The sequence below is a fragment of the Falco naumanni genome, chromosome 12 (genome assembly GCF_017639655.2).
Source record: "Falco naumanni isolate bFalNau1 chromosome 12, bFalNau1.pat, whole genome shotgun sequence".
In the NCBI taxonomy this organism is placed as follows: domain Eukaryota; kingdom Metazoa; phylum Chordata; class Aves; order Falconiformes; family Falconidae; genus Falco; species Falco naumanni.
Genome location: NC_054065.1, coordinates 16,845,071 through 16,867,886, shown reverse-complemented (window position 1 = coordinate 16,867,886; position 22,816 = coordinate 16,845,071). Strand labels below are relative to the sequence as shown.

At 45.1% G+C, this 22,816-nt stretch overlaps 1 protein-coding gene and 1 long non-coding RNA gene across 5 annotated transcripts in view; one reads left to right on the top strand and one right to left on the bottom strand.

Annotated features, from left to right (window-relative positions):
* The window catches only part of TTC7A (tetratricopeptide repeat domain 7A), a 172,238-nt gene that overhangs the window by 144,232 nt on the left and 5,190 nt on the right, over positions 1-22,816 (top strand). The gene's annotated exons all lie outside the window — the stretch shown is intronic.
* On the bottom strand, positions 385-22,813 carry LOC121095992. Its single transcript, XR_005830307.1, has 2 exons — positions 9,779-22,813; positions 385-1,617 (listed from the first exon to the last, which is right to left on the bottom strand). It is a non-coding gene; the product is annotated as an uncharacterized LOC121095992 (long non-coding RNA).

Genomic DNA, 22,816 nt, shown 5'->3' with positions numbered 1-22,816 from the left:
TCAGCATTCATTTTAATACAAAGTGTAGGCTCATAAAAACATCAGTTTTACAGCCTGGTAAGTGATGTAACTGTATCTGCTTTCCAAGATTGTCACCAGCATAAGAGACTGCAAATAAAAATCAACTGGAACACAAATGGCAGCATCTCAGTAGTGCCAAGCTGTACAGTGGAGATTGTTTGTGCTTTTATTTGCCAGCATTGACTAAACAAAGATAAGAATGTAAACACTGTAGCAGAGCTTCCCAAACAGGATTACAGGGGTGATAGGAGCTAGCATTTAGCATTACAATAATAGATGCCAATGTGGGAGAGCCATCAACTGCCACGGCTTCTTTTATATCCTAAGAGCAGAGCAATAAAAGAAGAGGCAGATCTGGAGCTGTGTGGGGTTTGCTGCTTTATTCAGGAACATTAATCTTTTAGGGTTTGATTCATTAGGTTTGTAGTGTGTGAGTTTTGCTTTGATTCCCCCCAAAACCATATTGTGGTTAATGTGACTCTGAAGGAGGGCCTTACTTTGTGGGCCTTGGTAAGTTTTACAACAAACCAGGGAAGCTCAATATAAGCTCTGAATTGAGTGGGAAACAGGCCTCCAAGTCAGCCAGTTTTGAATGTCAACAGCCATGGTATGAGCAAGGCTAATTGGGATACACAGAAATTGTCATGTGCCTTTTTAATTGCATTTAGACAAGATGTACAGTATTTGAGTCAGCTCGGCAGTGTTCCAGCTGATGGAAGTGGTGATGATACCTGACACCAGTGATGATATATTAGTGTGCTTAGTATCTTAGCACACATACCATGAGGCACATTAGAATCATAGAAGAATTTAGGTGAGAAAGGAGCTTTCGTCTGGAGGTCGTCTGGTTCACTTGCTGCTCACAGTGGGGCCAGCTTCAAATACACAGCCGGGTTGCTCAGGGCCCTGTCCAGCTGAGTTTTGAGTATTTCCAAGGATGGATATTCCACCACCTCCCTGGGCCCATGTTCTGATTTTGCACCACTCCTTGTGAAGAATTTTTTCTTAACAGCTACTCAACCAGAATTTCCCTTGCTGTACCTTAATCTCTTACAGCTGAGCACATCTGAGAAAAGTTTGGTCCCATCTTTTTGCCAGTCCCCCATTAAGTAGCTGAAGATGGCAATCAGATACCTCCTTAGCCTGGAGAGGGAGAGGCTGGATAAATGCTCCTCTCTCAGACTCTTTACAGTATCATGGCCCTCCCAGCCGTCTCAGTGGCCCTCCACCTGCCCTTCTCCAGTTTGTCATCATCTCTCTGGTACTGGGGAACCCAAAAATGGCAACAGCACTTCTGATCGATGCCAAATAGAAGGAAATAATTACTTTGTCTGCTGTGCTGCGTTAGGGAATGTATTTTTACATTTACATTTACATTTACATACAGTATGCCATTAGCTTTCAGCACTGCACAGGTGCCCTGCTGACTCATGCTCCATTGTTGTCCACCAGTATCCCCAAGTTCTTTTCTTCAGAGCTGCTTCTCCCAAGTGGGTGTCCAGCCCATGCAGTTGCATGGTGTTATTCCACCCCAGGTGCAAGATGCCACTGTTCAGCAAATGCAGTTCCTCCTAAAGCTGCAGGGAAGCAGGGGCACTGAAAGGACAAGCAAGACCTGCATCGTTAAGGGCCAGAGGCGAATCGCACATAATGATCACTTACAGCAAATGAGACACTTACACTCAGAAGTAAAAGATAAAGTTTGGTCAATGCTAAAATAAAATACAGAGCTGCCATCTCTGAGTTATGCTGAGGCTTTGGTATCAACACTGAATTTTTCAGTAACCCACAGTGCCCTTTGTACAGAAAGCCACACAGTATTCAGGGTTTTTTTTCAACACTGTAGACAGTAAGGAATGTTATTGCCCAAGGCAACATGAATAAACGCAAGGAAATGTGAAAAAGTTAGGCCTGTTGGGAAATCACTAGTCATTGGAAAGCTGTTGGAGTAAGACACTTTTGGTAGGAGGCGCCCTGATGTGACCTCATGATTTTATGCTTTCAGTGTTTGTTTGTAAACAGCCAAGCTGCTGGAATGGTTCTGGCATCCCCTGTGGCCTATAGCAGGGAAGTAAATGTGTGTGTCTGTGTGTTCACACACGCATTTGTGTACCTCAGAGCTAGAAGAAATGTAGTGTCAGCTGGTTTTAGCAGGCTCAGATTTGGTTAGGAAACCCTAGATGGAAGGAGCATCTCCTGTGTCCCCTGTGCAATCTCTTCTGATTGGGGTCTGGTGCTTTTGAAGGTGCACAGGTCCCCAGTGCCATTTGGTCAGTGGGCAGTGCCCCAGGGTAGAGCAGAGTAAGAAACTAAAGAGCCAGATACTAAAGAGCACTTCTTGCAGATCTAGCCGAGCTAAGGCAGGAGGAGTTTAAGTTGTCGAAAGAGAGAAGCCTTGTTTGTAAGCAGTTAGTGATCCTGAAGGGAGTACGGTGGAGTCTGAGTGAAGGCAATGCTGGATACCTGAAACGGAGAGTGTGGTGGGTTGACCTTGGCCACACTGTAGCCCCACTGCTACCAAAACCTTGCCATGCAAATTCAATACAGAGAGGCACTGGGAAACCACCACCCATGCTTTGGCTCTCGTGTCGCTACCAGGTGTGGTGTAGCAGGTCACTGACAGTTTCCCCTCGGATTATGGGGGCTTCATTCTGCTCCCGGTCCCTGTCTTCCAGCTCAGGGGCTGGGTACCCAGAAAACAACTGATCTTACTATTAAAGACTGAGGCAAAGGCATTAAGTACCTCAGCCTTTTCCTCACCCTTTGTCACTGCGTTTTCCCCCGCATCCAATAAAGGATGGAGATTCTTCTTAGCCCTCCTTTTGTTGCTAATGGATTTACATAAACGTTTTTTATTGTCTTTTATGTCGGTAGCCAGGTTAAGTTCTAGTTGGCCCTTCTGATTTTCTCCCTGCATAACCTCACATCATCCTTGTAGTCCGCCTGAATTGCCTGCCCCTTCTTCCAAAGGTCTTGAATTCTCCTTTTTTTCCTGAGTTCCAGCCAAAGCTGTCTGTTCAGCCAGGCCAGTTTTCTTCCCTGCTGGCTTGTCTTTCAGCACATGGGGACGGTCCACTCCTGAGCCTTTAAGGTTTCCTTCTTGAAGAACGTCCAGCCTTTCCTGAACTCCTTTGCCCCTCCAGACTGCCTCCCAAGGGACTCTGTCAGCCACTCTTCTAGACAGGCTGAAGTCTGCCCTCTGGAAGTTCAAGACAGCGGTTCTGCTGACCTCCCTCCTTACTTCTCCAGGAATCAAAACCTCTATCAGTTCGTGATCGCTGTGCCCAAGACGGCCTCCAGCCATCACATCACCCACAAGCCCTTCTCTGTTCACAAACAGCAGGTCCAGCAGGGCACCTTCCCTAGCTGACTCTCTCACCAGCTGTGTCAGGGAGTTCTCTTCCACACACTCCAGGAACCTCCTAGACTGTTTCCTCTCCGCCGTGTTGTATTTCCAGCAGGCATCTGCTAAGTTGAAGTCTCCCATGAGAACAAGGGCTAGCAACTGTGAGACCTCTCCCAGCTGCTTATAGGGTATTTTGTCTGCCTTTTCATCCTGGTTGGGTGGTCTGTAACAGACTCCTGCCGTGGTACCTGCCTTGTTGGTCATTCTCTTGATTCTTACCCATAAACACTCAACCCTGTCATCCCTATCATTAAGCTCCAGACAATCAAAATACTTCCTAACATACAGGGCCACCCCCACCGCCTCTAGTTCCTCGTGAAGTGAAATTTAGCACTTGTTCAGCACATCTACACATAACATACCAACCTGGCCAAACGTAATCGGTAGTGAAAGCTGAGCTATGAATTGCATTTAAAAGAAATTGTCAAGGAGCTCTGAGATTGTGATTATTTTTTTAAACAAGGAGAAAGGTTAGCATCATCTTTATGTAAATACTCCCCTGGGCAGTGTTTCCCAAAGCAGGTAATGGTGAACAGGTTTGGCACTTAATACGGGATTGTGTGGTTTTTAATAAGAGAGCAGTATTATTCCCTCGCATCTAAACAATCTATAGAATTTCTGGACTTCTAGTTAGATTAATTTTTGTGCCAGATTGGCAGGCTGTGGTATTTTCTCTTTGAGGCTGTCACTTGCAGCTCAACAGCACAGAAGTGACTAATACAGACAAACGAAGCTAGGTCAAATTAAACAAATGCCAGAGCAGAGCATTTGTGAAGTCCCGTATGATCCCTTACTGCATTGCGAGGCTTGAAGGTTGATGTTGTAGGGGAGTTTATGGACTTGTTAACATACAGCCAGACCCTACAGCATTTAATTCTTTTCTGAACTGAAATTATGTACATGAGGATAGTTCAGGACAGGCTTCTGCCGTACAAGCACATATCAGTTTTCCTTCTGACTTCAGTAGGAATAAGAGATTCTGCACATATTTCATGCACATTAAGAGCAAAATTGCCTGCAGTATCTTCAGCACCAGGTTCATGGACCATTTGGTATCCTTTTTGCCTGAAAAGTGTCTTGCCTTGAGGAGCAAAAAAAGTAAATAAATGTGGAGAGAGACTGATAAAACCCACAAGCCCTGGACATTTCCAGGCTTCAGGAGCAGAAACCCTCACTTCAGGATTCCTTGCTGTTGTTCCTAGAATACCACAAATAGGTCAAACAAGCAACCTTGAAATCTCAGAACTGCTTTTCACTAATGATAAATGATTGTGTATTTGAGATAAGTGTTAATTTCACATTTCTGCAGCTTTAAATTATTTTTCTTTGAATGTCACCAGTGGTTAGAAGACTTTCTGAACTCATAGACTTAGCATTCTCTAAGAAGTTCTCTATTATATACTATTTGCTGGCTGATATAGCAAATCAGACAGACTGGAAGTATATACCATTTTAAACTAATATCTTACTCTGAATAGTGAATGAACAATTATCAAAAGAAATGGTTTGGAAGTAACCCATTGTTTGAAATTAGCTTTCCTAAACAAGCAAATATAAAATAGCAGCATCACAAAGTAAAAATGGTGTATATGTGAGATCCTTGAGCCAAAAGGCAGAAAAAAAACCCAAACATTTTTTTATTAATTTATTTTTAGCTTGGTCAGCTGTAGTGAGTGATTTTACCAATGTAGCTAGTCTCTGGAATCAGAATGCTCACATAATGTAATGTCAATGCAGGCAGCTATGACAAGTCATGATATACACATGTAGCACATATCCTTTCAAATCAAATTCATATAACCGAAATTCTGTAAACAGATTAAATCTTGATAGTCTTGCACTACTCAATTTCACTCTCACAAGCTAGCATCAAATAGGGACAGAAGAGCAGCCTTGTTTGGAAGTGCATCCCTGCTATTTTTGCATACTTTGAACTAGACAACTTGCAAACTTTTTCTATCTCGGTGATCATACAGCGTGTCACAGTTTGAGAAGAACCAGAGGGACTGCTTCTCTGTATCTCCTGTTAGAAGAGAGCTCCCTTTAGAAGAGACTTCCCTTGCTCAGATACTACAGAGCCGATGGTGAAAGGTGAAACCTTTCCAATTAAAAGGAATTGCCATGGCTTTTTGGTATCTATGGCAGCATATCCCAGTGCTTGGGGCAAGGAAACAAGACCTGTACTGTGTCTTTAACACGACTTAGGCTTGAGATGTTAGATAAGATTTGTTGTTCTCAAGGAAGGAGGTTAGGGAAGCAGCTGTGTAGGTGTGGATGCCACCTACTTCCCCAGGTGGCTAGCACTGCTACGTAGAGCTTTGACAAGCCAAAGTAACCGTTCCTGAACATTGCTGTCCCTCACTGACTGCACGCAACACAAGAACTTGGTGCTTCCACAGCTCCTCCGGGAGGTTGGGAAATCAGTACTTCAAGAGGTAAGCCAGGGAAGAGATAAAAGTAACTATCCCAGACAAAGCCACTGTGCTTCCAGTAATCCCCTTCCAAAGGAGAATAGGCAAAGGTGGCCTTGAAAGCAACTGGTGTCCTGCAATACTGTGCATCCTAAGTGTTGCTGCTAGTGCTTTTACACCACAAGTAACCAACTAACAGTAGTTGTGGTCAGCAGCCCTGGCCTCACAGCAAAGGATAGGGGATGGCCAGGGTTAACAAGGACAAAGTAGTTAATAAGCAACAAATCTTAACACCTTAAAGAAGGTGAGGGAGGGCCATGGGAGTATTTTTTAATGTATGCCTGTCCAAAAACTTGAGGGCGGTTTGAACACCCAGCCAGCATACAGGCTTAAGAGCAAACAAGCAGGTGGGCGGTGCATAGCAGGTATAAAGGTAATTTAAAAATAAAAGAGAGATTTTTAAAAAATGGAACGGAACTCCACAGCAGGTACAATCTGAATGTGACCTGCTGTGGCTTCCTTCCTATGCATTGCAATACACTGCATGTGGGGCTGTTCATCAGCCAGAGCATGGTTTTGTATTCAGCATTATCCCTTTATCCTCCCTACCCACCAGCACCCCTAAATCAATATGTGCATCATATTTGGCACAAACATCTTACGCAAGTTCTGTCTGGAGTTATTTTGCCTTGCAAGTGATCTCGTGAATGAGTCTGCCCAATAAAAAACAAACCCTCAAGTCTACCTTTGCAGAGTATTTTTCAGCCTGAACGAAGGTAGTGCCTAAGCAAGAGTGAAGAAAAAGTAAAAAGCCTATTTTCAGCCTTTTCCTAAGTGCAGCAGTGTCACATAGATTTCTCCTTAAGAAACTCCTGCAGCTGTCCTTCAGAGTTAGCCAGCAGCAAAGGCTGGAAGCAGAACAGGGACTGGGGGAGGGATTTTGTTCTCATAGTGGGCCAGATCCTCTAAAACAGTAAAGCCAAGTGGATAAAAGTAAGACATGTTAACTGAAGCGAGCTGAATTGTTCCTTCATCAGTGCCTGAGGCGCACTCAGTTTATACTGCATTTAATTCTGTCATTTTGGGCCCCAGTCCTGCATCGATGAGGGTGACTTTTTCCACCCATGCCTTAGTCCATCAAAAAACCCAGACCACAACATCATGAAAACCAACCTAGCTACTCTGAATTTTTGTTTAAACAAACTCTAAACAAAGATGGTGTTATCTCGAAGCTCCAGTTTAAAAAATAATGAAAATCCAGTATTGCACATTATAAGCTTTAGATCCTAGTTAAGCTATACCCTAAAAACCACAAAATGGAGATGATGTTGAAAATCCTCAACCAGCCTCGCCCCATTAAAGCTACTGAAGTTTTGCCAACATGTCCTCGCTGGAGCTGTAGCTGAGGATTTAAGAGGTCCCTGTTTGTTTAAAATTGTCTCCAGACTACCTGAAACTAGAGGCCCAGGATCCCTGCAGAGCCATCGGGCATTGTTTTTATTTGTTTTCATCTGTGCATGAATTTCTTTGAAAACACCTAGCAGAGCAATATGAAGGGATTGTTTTTAATCTTTAGAGATGATACCATGCTGTTATGCATCAAGGACACTCAAAAACAAAACATCAGATAAACTGTACCAGGAGATTTATTTTTTTGACCTCCGGGCTTTTCTGAAAATACAATGCATTCTGCATGGAGCTCGCAGTGGATGAAACAAACGTCTATCGGTTCAATTTGTCATCCCAGAAGCATTAACACCACCATGTTCTGACAATTTACATGTGTGCGTGTGTGAAAACGCAGCTGGATTCTGCCCGTGCTCAGCGCCCTGAGGAAGGGCGGTCATTATCACTAAAGGGGCGGCTGGGACCTGGCCTTGAGCCAAGACCTTGCTTAATGCAATCAGAAGATTTTGGTGATAGCGGAGTGTATTTTACATCCCCTTCTCTGGGAGAGGGTAGCCGAAGTCAGAGTTTTATGCCCTGCTGCTGCCTGAGTTTAAAACTAGTCTGTGCGTTTTTTGTGTTACGCTGGACAGCACAGTGGACAAAAGAGAGCCTTCTGCCATCCAGGTTTTGAATCATATTAACAACTATTTATGTAGCTGTGAATATATAATCTCTCTTGTTTGAGATCTCTTCAGCAGTATCCTTCCCTGCCTGAATGAACGAGGTTATAAAACACGGTAATTATAAATCTCATTGACTGCCTTGCATTCAAGGGCGTGTTCCCCCCGAGCATTGCTGTGAAGCGTGTTACCCAGGAGACTGTCCTGTACAATTCAAAACAGAATTATTCTGACCCAGTGAGCTTGTTGGAGGGGAGAACATTTGGGATGCCGACCTGCTGCCACAGCACAGTAAATGCATTTTTCTCATTTCACAGCAGGGCAATGCCGCAGTACAACAAGGCCAATACATTCAAGTATTCTTTTGAGGCATGACTTACATCTCACTGACAAATGCTGGCTCCGTAAAGATGCAGAAAGGGAGCCTCGGACAGCAGTCACAGACCAGAGATCCTGCTGGCTGTCCACACAGTTTCAGCAGTTTTCTCCGAAGGTTTGCTTGTCTTAGACCTTTCCAGGCAAACCCATAAATAACTCAGAGAATATAACACAGTATCAATAAACCCCTTTCTTCAAACGTTCAGGTCAGGCTGCACTCGTAAGACAGGCTAAAAAGTGTTTAATAAGTGACAGCTGGCTGTTCTGCCTTGCACTACTAACTATAGCATGCTTCAATACCATCCTTTCCCCATCGATCTGATGCTAGTCAGGACCTGTACCGGTCTTTCCTCAGTCCTGAGAGGTTTGTTGTCGGCATCAATCATAATGCCCTACAGTCAGGAAACTACACAAAGCCCTGTCAGTTCCCCATTCTTGCAAAAGGGCTGTAAAACCTGAGCAGTTTTATGCTCTGGGGAAAAAAAAAAAGGGGGGGGGGGGGGGGGGGAAGGCGCTTCCTAGAACAGTAGCAAACAAAAAACATGGCTGTTGCCATCCATTTTCTCAATTACTCTCAGTGCACAAAAGGAACACAGTGCTATGTGGTAGCCTAGGCAGTCGCATCCTCTTTGTGCTCGAGTAGGAGAGGGAGATGAGGTGCAGAGCAGTCACTCCCAGCAGGTGTGCAAACCAATTGAGTTTAATTAGAAACATCCTGCTGAAAATGTAAATGTTTTACAAGTACATCATTTCCATCAGGGGCTGCTGCTGGAGCCTGTTTTGTTCAGGCTTTGACACAACAACAACAGCTGAAGGTGCCTCTCTCCCTTGCTTGCTGTCTCCAGAGTTCCCCTGACTCATGAGCACTGCACTCACGCCATACTGCTACGTGGTGAGTCTTTTCCACATTGCTGCATCCCTGGGCATCTCACAGATGCAGGCTGGTTCATTTAACGTATCCGTGCCTGTTCCTCCTAGCACAGAGTCAGCCTCATTAAAGGGCTTTGCTAGATTCGAGAATGGATGCAATACTAGGGGTTGTACTGCTCTGTAAATGTCCTCTTTCACCCCACATGGATTAAAAAGACTTCATAATGTTTGTGATTTTTTTTTTTTTTTTTGCTTAGATATGTGGGCAGCGCTAAAGTGTAGCTTATGTGTATGTTTCTGTGTGATTGCAGGAGTTACCCAGTTCATTATATTTTGGCAGTTGAGTCTTTTCACTGGTTTGCCGCAAATCATGAGAGACTGATTTTACCCTCTTTCCTGATGATCCAGTATTTTTCTTCTGGCAGTTCTCAAGAAAATTCAGTTTTCCCTCCTCCAAATACAGTATCCATCATTAGACTAGTGCTGAACTATGTAACCAGCAAAATAACTGGTCTGTAGTACAGGCAGCTCTGGTGCCATCTAAACAAGAGATACTCTACAGGAGTTTTTGGGCAATGCAAACCTGGTCCAGGTTACTTAGTCATTAGATGTCATCCCCTTACCTGTTGTCTGTGGAGAGGTTGCAACTATTTTTTCTATTTTCATCAATTAAGTGACACGCTGATGAGCCCATGCCTGCAAAGGAGGTGTGCAAATGCTTTAGGAAATCGTGTATGATTTCTATAGATGGCAGGCTGTCTAAAGTCAATCCTTTCATAAAAAGACAATTAGATACTCCTTGCTGCACATGGTTTTTAGACAGCGCTGTACTGCTTTAACATTGTTCAGAGCTCATGCAGAACCATGTACCTGCCAAACTGACAGCTCCTATGGTGCTTCTGCAGGAGCAAGGACTTCTGTGAACGGTGAAGTGCAGCTAGATAGTTCTGCTGCTGAGCCAGTTCTCTACAAATTCCTTGTGCTTGTATTTATGTCAGACTATCGGCACCTTCTCTCAGTGTACTTACATTGCTTCTAAAACTAAAATGCAAATATTAGAGTATAAAGCTAAATACTTTAATTACATGCCAACAAAAATAGTTACTGACTGCTATATCTTGGCTAAATATTTTGACCTCAAGTATCCATCTGTCACATCACCTTGGAGTTACAGAACAGTTAGAGAAACGCAACCAGATCCAGACAAAATATGCTTGGTGCTTGGATGATGAGTAACAGGTTTTTTTCATGCTTTTTCATGCTTGACTTCCAGAAAGATGACTGCTATGGAAGTGTCTGGTGTGGTTATTATATGACAGTTAGCAGTGATTTCTCTGCTGACAGATGTCCACATCAAAAAGCACTGATTGTCTCTTTTGTTTGCAATTTTAGAGATACCATAATCAAGCAGCTTAGACCATCTCCAAGAGAGATTGCCTTTTGCACCAGAAGTGCAGCCTCATTGCCTAGGTTCATGCTGGGAAAGTCAGATTGTGAAATCTTACAGCAGATGATTTATGTGGAAGTTTAAGTCCTTTCTCACCATACAATATTAAAAATTGCAGTTACTTCTGTGGGTAGATCTCTTTTCCAGGATAGATGATCAAGCTGTATTTCAGCATTTTGTTTACTAATGAACTGTTTCAACAATGAAGCAACATACAGTATGCACACATCACATCGGTGGCATTTCTCATCTGGGACTGCTAAGAAGCAAGCGAAGGGAAAGGAAGAATTTGTAAAGAAGGGAAGAACAATTTCACATGAACACATTCTGGTGAATGAAGTTCACAAAATTCTCTTACTGCACATCTATAGCACAGAACATGTCTCAAAGCTTCTTAAAATGTCACAGACAAATAGCGTTATTCAGATAATTCATGGGGAAAATAGCTGTTTTACATTAGTGCTGAAAAGAATGCAGTGCAAGCCATGACCTAAATGAGTATTTCTGCCTGTAATCCAGAAGCCTGTCCTCTAGCCTTTCCCTCCTGCAGCCCACTGAAGTTAAAAGAAGTCCTTGCATGAGGGTTTTTGCCTGAGGTAGGATTGCAGAATGATGTGCTGTGCCTGGCAGTGTGATTTCGAAACATTTGCTAACAGGCAAAGGTCTGTGGGAGCAGACATGAGACTGGCAGGTGGGATTTAATAGCTGAGATTTTGTGCAGCTGCCAAAAAATCACAACCCAGATGCTGGAGCTGAACACATACTGCCTGATAGGAATGATGTTCTGGGGGAAAGAGGAAGCTGGCAAGTGTCTGTCAGAGAGAAGAATTTGATTCTGAGTCCAACACTGCTTTACCTTGTCCTTTTCATGGGGTCAGACAAGTCACAGCACTGTCTATGCATCAGTAACTGGCAGGGCATGGACATGTACTGCATTTTTTCATTATGCTGCACCCAAAAAGCACCTTACCAAGGCAGACTCCTCTTTGCCTCTTCAGAAGCTTATTTAAATCCCTTACCTACCATCTGCTTTTCGTTCTCTCTCTCTCTCTCGCTCTTTTCTCTGCATGAGCTATCTTCTCTGAGCTCCCCATTCGCCTCACACATTCATTCTGCTAGGTACGTTTTTATTGCTGCTCCTCAGAGACCATATTCTTCCTAAGACGTTGATCTTCCTTACATTTTTCTCCATCCCTGCTCTGCTGGAGGTCAGTTCCCTCTCTGAAAAGCACCAGCAAAGAGAGAGAGCAAGCATGCATACATTGAAACAAAGAAAAGCACAGCAGCAGACCAGCTATCTTCTACCCTTCTACAACCACCCTGATCAGTAGGTAACTAGGACTAGCACCGTACCACGGCACTAAGGGCATCCACAGACCAACTTGGTGGCTAACATGCTCCCACACCCTAGTATGAAAGATCTGGGCAAAGCCAGTAGCCTGCAAACCAGGCCAAGTACTTCACCCTTTCTGCCCAAAGGAGGAATTTCCTAAAAATACATGTCCTGACATACCACTGAGCCACGTGGCACAGTGAGTGCAATCCTATTTTCAGCCTGCTGTGCAGGGTGACATAGCTAGTTACACCTCCTCCCAAAAATGGCACATTGGCAGCGCAACACTTGCTGGTGGACCATCAGCATGGCCTCCTGTGGCCGATGCTCTCCACTGGAATTCGCCGTCAAGTGATTGCACGCTCCTTGTGTGTGCGTAAGGCTGCGGTTGCAGGAAGCATCCCCGGTCATGCTGAGTGTAATCAGGACAGCTGGTCTCTGCCCGTTAGTACAGCAGTGGTCCTCTGCAAGTCCCAGATTAGGTGGGTTATGGGCTCGGGAGGAGAAAGAGATCAAAACTAATCCTAATCTGACCCTTAGAGAAGCTCTCCCTGTGGGTATTACGCCTGTCTGGCACATACCTTTTGCAGCTGTGCCAAGCAGAACAACAGTAAAGCAACATTTGGCTTTTGGAGATGACTGGTAGCCTCCTTCCAAACCATGGCTGATTGGCAGATTCTGTTTTCCCAACTCTGAAGTTTATTGCAGAATCCCAGGAATGTTCCTGCGCTTCAGATAGCCCAAAATAACTGCTCTAAGCTCTCCTTGGGGAAAAGCAATCCTTAGAGCAGCCTCTTAGCTCAAATTTTTTGTGTTGAAGCAGCTGAGCTTGGGGGAGAGAACTTGTCTTTGCCTCTAGTCACTGGCTCCCACAGGAGAAATGAGCATTTTGGATGCTCACATTAATAAGTTTGTGTGTCGGTTCACTCACTGTCCAAGGAATTGCGAACACTTTGTTCTCCTTGTTTCTGCTTGCTGCAGAAGCTCCGCTCCCCCACTGCCAACCTCCCAGCAAATCCACTAGTTAGCTGGCAGCTTCCCTAGGTAGCCCAGCCGTCGGCGCTAATCCCTGGCTGTGCAGCAGGATCACAGCTCCTGAGCACCAGTTCGGAGCTGACAGAGTTGTTTTGCAGGATTGTTGCCTGCCCTCTTCCTCTGCAGTTGCCAGGCTTCCTTCCTCCATCCAGGAGACAGTGGAGCCATCACAAACGAGGTGGTAAGTGGTTCTCTGGCACTGAAGCCATCACTTCCACTATGAGTGGCCATTTCCTCTCCTGGGGGAACGGCGCATTTCCCTCATCAGCGAGGGACCAGGACCTGCTGGGATGTCCAAGGTCCTTGGAAGGAGCAAGTCTGACCCACTGCGCAGTGCAGAGATTCCAGTCCATTAGCAGGAGAGCTGGTGCTCTGCTTCTCGAAGGTGGATTATCCCAGTTTCCAGGGAACCCGTAGCTCCTGTTTATCTGTGCCAATCACTTGCATTCCTCTGTTGTGGTAAGTTATTCTTCATGTCCCTGAGGCGCTCATTACCACATTATTCAGGCTGTGTTTACCAAACTTTAGAAACCAAGCTAAATTCTTGAAAGACAAAACTGCCCATCTCTTCTCTGATCTCTCTAAAGTGTGTGTTACACCTTACAAGAGAACTTGATGCATTTATTATTAAACCATTCAGGTTCTTGTGGTGTTTCAGTCCTCTCTGGAGAATAAAACTTGCATCCAGGTCTAAAGACATTGTCCTTGGCCTGATCTCTCCCTGCAGCAGATGCCTCCCCACTGAGCTCCAACCTGATCTTCATTGCTAACTTTGGTTGTGGTTTCTCATCCACAGCCCTCGAGATAACCACTGCAGCTCTAGTAATCAGTATTGTCCTCATGCGGTGCTTTGCTCTGAGATCAAATTAAAACATAGAAACTGTAGCAGTCAAGTCGGCCTACAGCTGAACTCATAAATGGTTATTTCAGAAAGTGCTCAGGGAACTGCCAGAAGGGAGAAGGGGTGGAATGGCTATCCCCTTTATACTTCAACCTTCAAACACTGTTTTTCAAAAACAAGGAAACCAGTTATAATTAGTTTAAATTCTGTGCTATTTAGGCTGCCTGTTATCGCACCAAAGACAGGACAGGGTGATAGACTATAGTAATACAGTATATAAAATAGAGTGTAGCACAATAACAGAATGTGTCGCCTCCTGGTACATAAGACACAGCTGCACAAACAGCAGGGTGGGAACTATCAAGACTTCCAGGTTTTCAGCAAGCTGTCCCGATACACTGAGCTGGCCACAGTCAAGAGAAGGAAGCAGAAGTCCCTTCTTGCCAAACAAATGGGAAGCATGAAGACATCATAGCTCTCCAGTGTCACTGGAGCTTCCATTTACACTAATGTTATGTGCAGTATTTATCAAAAGTCTTTAATTATTTATCTGCTCAATGAGTTTCTTCATTCATTCTCTTTTGAGCACGTAACAGAAAATGCTGTCTGTAATTCAGCAAAATCTCTTTGTGCGTGTGGGTTCATCATTCATGAGAGATTTTATGTTAAGAGATGATAAGGAAACATGCTTCTTGCGGGATCAGAGGCACCGGTGCAGAAGCCAGAGTCACTGGCTGGACCACGGCAGTGCATTCCTGCCCAGCTCGCTCTGTTTCCCAGCAGCGCAGCTGGCCTAGCACTCGGCTGCAATATTGCACTCAGGCTGCGGCTGTAGTTGTGCAGAGGTTGTCATTGATAATATGCTATCCCAGAGACTGCCGGTAGTGGAAAACTAAGCAAATTAAGATGTTTTAAATATCTCAGCTCTCCTTTCAGAAGACATCTGCTGTAATCTACATTGGCATGCTCTGTGCTTCTGTCAGCCGGGTCTTTGCTGCACTACACCCTTCCTCAGAGACTTACTAAATGCAGCACTTGCTCTGGTGATTAGTTCTGTGGGACTGAGTTTCATAGAGACCCTCGACAGAGCTGAAGCTGTTATCTAGGAGAACCTGTTCATGATTCATGCATTCAGATTTACTCTGTACAGAGAGGGAAAGATAACATGCATGGGAAATGTGCACATCAGCCCCTCCTCTGTCAAAGTAGTTCATTAAAAATTGGGGAAAGATGCAGCATTGGCACTGGAGGAAACCTAAGCGGACAGAAATCCCCTGTTCATCAGCCACAGCACAGTGTGGGCACTCAGATTAATTGAGTGTCCGCATCTTAAGCCTAGACACGGCCCATCTGTATGGAGCAACATCTTGCTCTGTGCAATGAATATAGGCACCTGCTTACTATCAAAATAGAGGCAGAGTGCTGTTTCCCCCCTGGGGGAGAAGGAGGTGTTTAACTGTTACCCCAGCTTAAAAATATTTGCTAGAAGTTACCGTGCACTCCCTGGGCACAAGAGGGGCAAGGTCTCAACCCTTCTCAGTCTGAGAACACTTAAACCCAAGAATTCTGCCTCCCAGAGCTGCTATCTTGACCCTGTCTCTTTTCTCTCAAGTGTTCCTGAGTAGTGGCAGATTATTTAACGTGAAATACCAATGAAGTACAGCAATGGCTTTCTAGTCAAGGGCTTTAGCTAGTAAGTTACCTGCCTGCTGCTCTTCAGCATCCTGCGTGTATGTTGCACGCCTTTTCTCTCGTTGCTGATGCTGATCGGTCTCGATTCTGCATGTATTTTGAAATACTTTGATGTATCTAGGCTGAATCTCACTAATTTCAACAAGGCTTTCTGCCAGAGCAGCAGGTACAGTGCATAACAGAATTGGGACCTTAAATTACAATTTTTGTATTCTAAATTGCTATTTATTATTAGTTCGGGACCTTCTCTTAGTGCATGTTTTTACAGATGACACCATGAGCTTGAGTCATAGTTGAAACTACTGTGCGCCCTACTGCAACATTACTATGACAACTGCTAAGATCAGGGCTGGGAGAAATCTGCCTGCCCTGGAAAAGAGAGTGTGAAACAAATACTGCATTTAGATAGTCTCAAACATGCGGTTGAGGCATCCTGTTAGGTTTCCTTGCTTGCTGCTTCATCTCCGTGTAGGTCTCAGCACAGGAAGAACTGTCTAGAGAATATTCAGCATGCAGCAAACAATTCTGCTTTGAACGAAGCTTAAGTGACGACAATCCAACAAGGCAGAAAAACTCTTCATTCTCCCTAGGCTTGTATGAGCCTCCCTATGAAGAGATCAGAGCCTCCTGGTTTGAAATGCTGCCTTAGGGTTTGCTTTTTATGTCAATAAATGTTTTATCACATTTAAGCTTCAAACACGGTACAAACATCCCTGCTAACATTTGATGAACTCAAATAGAGATGGCAAACCTGGGGAGAGGGCAGCGTGCAGCATGGCACAGTGCTCCTCTTCTGCAGGGGGGGCTTGCCTCATGGGGGGCCTGGGTGGGATGGTGCATTTACAGTTATACGCTGCCTTGAAAAACACATTGGCAAGCTAGGGAAGGGGATGTTCCTCTCCGGGTTTTCACCGCTTTGGATCTTTTCTTTCTTTTGCTTTTCCTTCTCTCCCTGCCAAAGCTACCTTGGTACGGTTGATAAAGCATATCCGTGTGCCCAGGTCTGTGGTGGGCTTAAGACATCTCTGTCTTCACGCTTAGCTAGTCTATTGCTCCTGATACCTCCTTGCAGTCTCTTTTCTTCTCTTACCTCACGCTCATCTGTAGCACATGAAGACACTTCAGTGAAGTTTAAGCAGCAATCAGCTGCCGGGCTGCCTTCCTTCGGTGCCTGCAGTACTGGAGCTGATATCTCCGGGTTGAACCTACTGAGTTGAAACCCACAGGTAGCGCACAAGTGCTACAAATCATGATGCAAATTCAGGTTTTTGCTTTTCCCAGCACTTGCCAGTTCCCCCCTCCTCCGGTGCTGTTCCTTCCTTTTTCCTTTCCACACGCTGCATTCTGCAGTGGCCCTGCCTGCCTGCCTTATCCTCTTCTCTCCTTCCCCTCCTCTGCTTTATCAAATGCAGCACTTCAGCGTCACTGACTGACAGGGAATGCAGCAGCTTCAGCGGAGGAGATGCAGAGGGGGAAGGAAAAGAAGAAAAACCTGCTTTTGACAAAAGAGGCAGCAGAAACACTGAAAGATGAGCTTTCCTCCAGAAGTGGATCCCAGTCACCCTTTGTTAGGCGGCAAATTAAGATACGGTCTCTTAATTCAGTGTGTTTGGCGAGCAGACCCTGCCTGCCCCATGAATTCTCAGTGTATTTTCAGGGAACAAAGCTCAGACATATAGCTCAGGTTTGCTACAACCTGGACTGAATCAGCAAAATGGATGATTAGCTACCCCACACACTGCCAGCCATGGTGTGGCTAAGTGACAGCACAACAAAAACTCACTTCACTGCTCACAGCTAAAAAAAAATATTCCTGCCTCCTCAGAAATGCAAAGGTCATGAATGCAAGGGAAAGAATCACAGATCATTGGCTACTTACATGTCTATCCTTATTCTAGGAGACCTAGGATTTCCAGAGTTAATCTGCCATTTTCCAAAAGGACTCTTGATATTTCATGGTTTATGCAACAGATTTTGCTTACAACTTATTCCGATTGCTAAATAATTACAGAAGTGTATGTTGCCCTGCAGCAGTGCGGATTTTTCTGTTACATGAGACTGTTATCACCAAGTGCCAAATGCATCTTGAAAGGCTTTTTGTAGGGTTCTGCTGAATAAGCACACTTTGGAACGAGCACTTTTCTGCAGTATGCCCTGATCTTGCCAGCTGCTGATCACCCGCCTACTAACCGCTAGTGACATATCTGTATTACAGATTGGAGCAGACAGTAAGGATACCCCATCTACCTTGAAATTAATTAAATAATGCACTAGCAGAAGCCCAACAGCAAAGTCTGCAAAGTCCAATTTATTCTGGAAACTTCTTAGGGTAATAATGGGCAAAAATGCTCTGCTCAGTTAGGAAAAGCATCAGAGGCAACCTCACTTTGGAATTTGAGTCTCATGGAAAGATAGAACTTGCATTTAAAGTAATTATTAAAATCGATTTGTAAAGGATAAAGATAAAGTCTAGTCCACCTATACAGATTCTCCAATGAGATGACCACACAAACAAAATGAAAAGCAATCTTCCAGGAATGAAATAAAACATTTTTCTAGAAAACTCTTTCCCATGCAAGCCCCGAAGGAAAGAACAAGTAGATCTGTGCCACCTTAGTGTAAGGAGACGAGGATGCCAAGACTCAGGATAACTCCCTGCAGCTTATCAGGTGTTTGAACTAAACATTTGCAAAGGAAGTTTTGACTTTCACTGCTAAAAATAAACTCCAGCTTGTACGTAAGGCCTATTTTGTAGTCTTCCATAAGGTCTTTTCTGCACTATTTTCTGCAAAATTTATGATCTAACAACCTTTAAGGAGGTTTTGTTAAACTAAGGAAATAAAGGCACGGATCAGAAATTTCACAACCTTCTGAAGTGGAACTCACATGGAGATTATGCTCACTTTCTTTATTAGTGGAAATTGAAGACAAGTAACTTTTTTGCTCATCTAACTTGAAATGAAGTGTGGCTTTCCTATTGTAAAACAAAAATAGCCTCACTCAAGTATCAATTACTAAATATCACATCACTGAAGGCAAGGAAGTCAAACCCAGTGTTACTATAGAAGTGGTTTAGGTTTTGTTTGTTTTGTATGTGGTCAAAAATAACTTTGAAAAAGCTTCCCGTGTGCACCCCCTGTTCCCTGAAGTTAAAAACAATAAACTGAGCCGTCTAGCTGCCAGCATAAGGCACCCTAAATCAGCAAACTAAATTCGCTGTCTCCCCTCTGCCTTCATGCAGCACTAGACTGTACCAGCTCTGCTGTGCTGCAGCCCTTCACCTCCAATGAATTTCTTCCAGTGCTTTCAGCACCAGCTTTTACAGTCTGGCTTGTCGTCTGGCTTCACTACTCAGCCTCTGTTTACAAGATCTGAAGTATGTCTTCAGACCTAAAGAAGAAAATAAAATTAATCTGCAGAAGTTACCCTCAGACCTCCTTGAGTGAGTGAGCAAGCATCCAAGCTCTGTGCAGCTGTATTAACGCAAGCAGCACATGAACTGCCTGCGCGTGGCTAGCGCAGCCCGGGGGCGAGCCCCTAGCCACATGCTGCCCACAGGAGCTCGAAAGCAAAATGATTCCCACACACCTTTTGGGTTGGGTTGGGGTTTTTTTTACTATTTATAGTATGCTTCCGTTTAAAAAGAAGCCTGTCCTCATCGCTCCGCGGGGCCTGACTCAGTACCAGCAATACTGGGAGAGAGGACCATACCTGGAGGTACTCACCATCTTTGGGAGGAAAATAACTGGGCAAAGCCAGAAGTGCCAGTGGTAGCCAGGAGGTGGCAGAGGAGCCAGGCTACCATGTGCACCGCTTCCTGCCTTAATTTGGCAAAAACACAAACCAAGGAAAGACAACAAAACCCAGCCCCACCCTCCATCTTCAGGAATAAGAGGATGAAACCCTTAATCACATTCCTGCTTGTATTTATACTAATTGCTCATCTTCCTGAGATCTGACTTTATGAAATTATGCATGCACACCAAGCAGATGAGTTTCCATAGAAACTCAGGAACTGAACTTTCATTAGAAAATTAAAAAAAAAAAATATCTTCCAGATAAAAATGCAAATTGCCTGTCAGTGGGTGGCTTTCTGAATTTATATATAATTTTTTTCTTTTGCACTGTAGGCAGATTCCAGCTGGACCTACATAGCAACAACATGCAGGCATTGTTTATAGCAAGCCAGACTCCATAGGGAAATAAGAAATTCAGTAGCAAGGAGAAGCTCTCAAGTGCAAATACCTCAGGGAAACAAAAAACTGAAGTGCTCAGTGCTGCGTTTTCATGAGGCGTGGGGATTGTGCAGCCTCCAGCTCTCAGAAAATGCTTGTGGTTTGCAAGGAGCAGCGTGGGGAAGAGGCAAGGGAGGAAACCCAAAGCAAGAAACTCTCCTTTGCACAGAATTAATGATGTTCAACCTGTCCTTTAAACATCCAGCAGCATATTTCTGCTGGTTCAGTTAAGCCTTATGGGAAGGTCTGACGCTGTCTGTTGCAGCTCGCTCTGGGCAAAGGAGTAGGTCTCCGTGCTGGGGTTTGGGAACATTGGCAGGACCTGGGTTGCAAAGCCGGTTGGCCAGACCCCAACCTCTGTTCGGGCTCAGGCTTGAAGCCCAACACCTTTGCCCACGCCACATGGAAATCCAGGCACATGGGCAGGAATGGGACATGGGGCTGCTCCTGATGAGAGCAAGGGGAAAGCAGGACAGCGGGCATGCCTGGGAAGGGCCATGGACCTGGGCAGCCTTTGGCGCTGTCACGCAGGGAGAGAGCGAGGAGACAGGAAACCTTTACCTCCTTTAGCAAGTATTTCTCCCCAAAAAGATATAGCAGTTTTTCACCCATGCAGTATACTGCAGCATCAACAGGAGGCTTTCCCCTGGATTTGGAGAACCTGAGGTCGCCCTTTCTGAGGGTTCTTAGTTTTTCAGCGTAACTGCCATGCCTGAAAGCACTGAATACCGATGAGAAAATGTTCATGTGTGCTGCACTTACCGGTGGGCATCAGCTTCACCACCTCCCTCAGGTGAACACAGCCCCTGGGGTGCGTGTACAGCCTCCTCCCGGTGCTGCACAACAAGCTGCAGGGACCTCAAGCACAGGCGAAATAAATGCAGTGGCTGCACACTGGGGAGCGGTGGGGGGAAGCCGTGCAGCCTCTGGTCCTTGACCAGCAAGGGTGCTGGGGCAGACAAGGGAGCTGTGCTGCACAAGCAGTTTACGATGAGGTGGATTTCACTGCAGCATTGTTGAGAGGCGCGAGATGTCATCTGGGGAGGGAATTCCCCTCCTCGCTGGAGAGGGATGACAGGCAGCAGCTGCACGGGCTTGCTGGCCCCTACGCCTCTGGGGCCAGCAGCCCTCTGGGAGCGTGGAGAGGCTTGATGCTGCTTGGTGTCAGGGTGAGGACAGCGATGGGTCCCCGGCCACCAGAGAGCACAATTGGCTCTGCTCGGTCAGCACAACAGGAAGAGTTTTTAGGAACAGTGGTTTTGTGGTTGAGGACAAACTGGAGCTGAGATAGCTCCTGTCAGTTCTTGGCTCGGCAGCAGATTTGGTACGGCCACACTACTTGCCCTTTCTATGCCTCATTATCCCTGTCAAGCAGGTGATTCAAATTATAATTGCTCAAATACTTTCCAGTCTATCATTACGCGCTTGCAGTTGTCTCCAGGCAGCTACCTGCAGAGGAACCAGCCTCTCCCATCAGAGTACCTCTGCGCCCCCTGTGCAAGGGGACAGGAGGATTAGGCACCTTGCCTTGCCGTTTTCTGACAGAGAGAGAAACCTACAGAAAAAACAACCCCACTGCATCTCTAAATCATCACATTTAATACTGAGTTGATTATTCAGGTCAAGGTTATGGGCAAGAAAGAAGCAGTGAAAGTTTTCACAGTACCACTGGTAATTGATTAAATGGGTGTGCCTTAATTTTTCTCTCAGGCAGAGTAATGTGTTTCTGTAGGTATCGGTGCTATCACTGGTCATGGGGTCTTAGTCACGTTGATGCATCCTGCATGTAACGGCACTTTTGGAAAAGCAAACAAAACAAGACTAAGGAAAATCTTCGCTACTTCCAAAAGCATCGCCGTTCTTTCATGAGAAATTTACTTGGGTTCTAGCTGCAAGAGATTGCAGGTATCTTACGTCTTTTCATATCAACTAAAGGCAATTACACAAAATAAAGATGAAGTAAAGGTGAAAGTAATGCTTTTCTTTACATATATGTGCATCCACTTACTATGTAGTTCCGGGAGAAGCATGAAGTCAGGCTGTCGTCTCACTTCGCAACATTCCCGTGGGTAAGTGCAGGCAGAGGCCACGCAGAGCTTGGCAGATGACATGAAAGTGTTGGCTGCTTCTTCCACAGGCCACACCTGGATGAAACTGGTGGGAGGCTTGTCCTGGTGTGTGCACCTTCAGGAGGAAGCAGAGAAACGGCACTAAAGCGTTGTGGCCTGCAAAGCCCACGTGACCGTCTGGGCTCGGTGTGGTTGAGTGCTGTGTAATTAAAAGGGAGCCTGGCTCTTTAGATGCTTTGTGGGTTCAGATACATCCATGCAAGCCCTGTAGGAAAACATGTTCTTCCTACCACTTCTTTCATCCTCCCCCTCCTGTTCCTTCCAGATGGTTACACCCACTTGTGTCTTTTCTTACCCTAAGGACAGCTTTTTAAACAAGGTTTCTCCATCCTTCTCTTCCCCCACACTGCTTTAGGATCTACATTGGAGTGCAGAACAGAGGGCCCCATGCTTGTTACATACAGCCTGCCCCTGGAAGGCTGGAAAGGGGCTGCATCCCTCTAGCCCCGTTTGTTAACAACAAAGATCTTTCTGTATGGTCAGGCTGTAGGAGCTGAAAGACCTTACCTCAGCTTCAGCTGGATGTTCCAGATGAGCAAGAGTTAGTTTAGATACTGGGTATCATTGAACCTGTGTATCTTTTCCTGGTGATTAGAAGCCAGTGTAACCTACTCAAGGAGACAGGGATGCTTCAAGGGCCTTTAGCCTTTCCTCTATATGGCACCAGTATATGCTCTCCCAGTAACACACAGCAGGAGCACTTGCAAAGCTAAATCAGTCTCTGCTTAAAAAAAGTTATTTTCACAATTGATTTGTGAATGACACATCACAATCAAAAAAGCGGAGCTTAACAGCTGATTGCTTCTCTTCTCCACAAATAGGTGAAGATCCTCCCCATAGGGCTCCTGTACCTGCACTCATACGTCTGCCCAGCTTGCTGGAAGCTCGCAGGGCTCCATTTCTTCTTCTGTTCTGTGCCGTTGTTAACTGCTCATCACTTGTCTGTTGA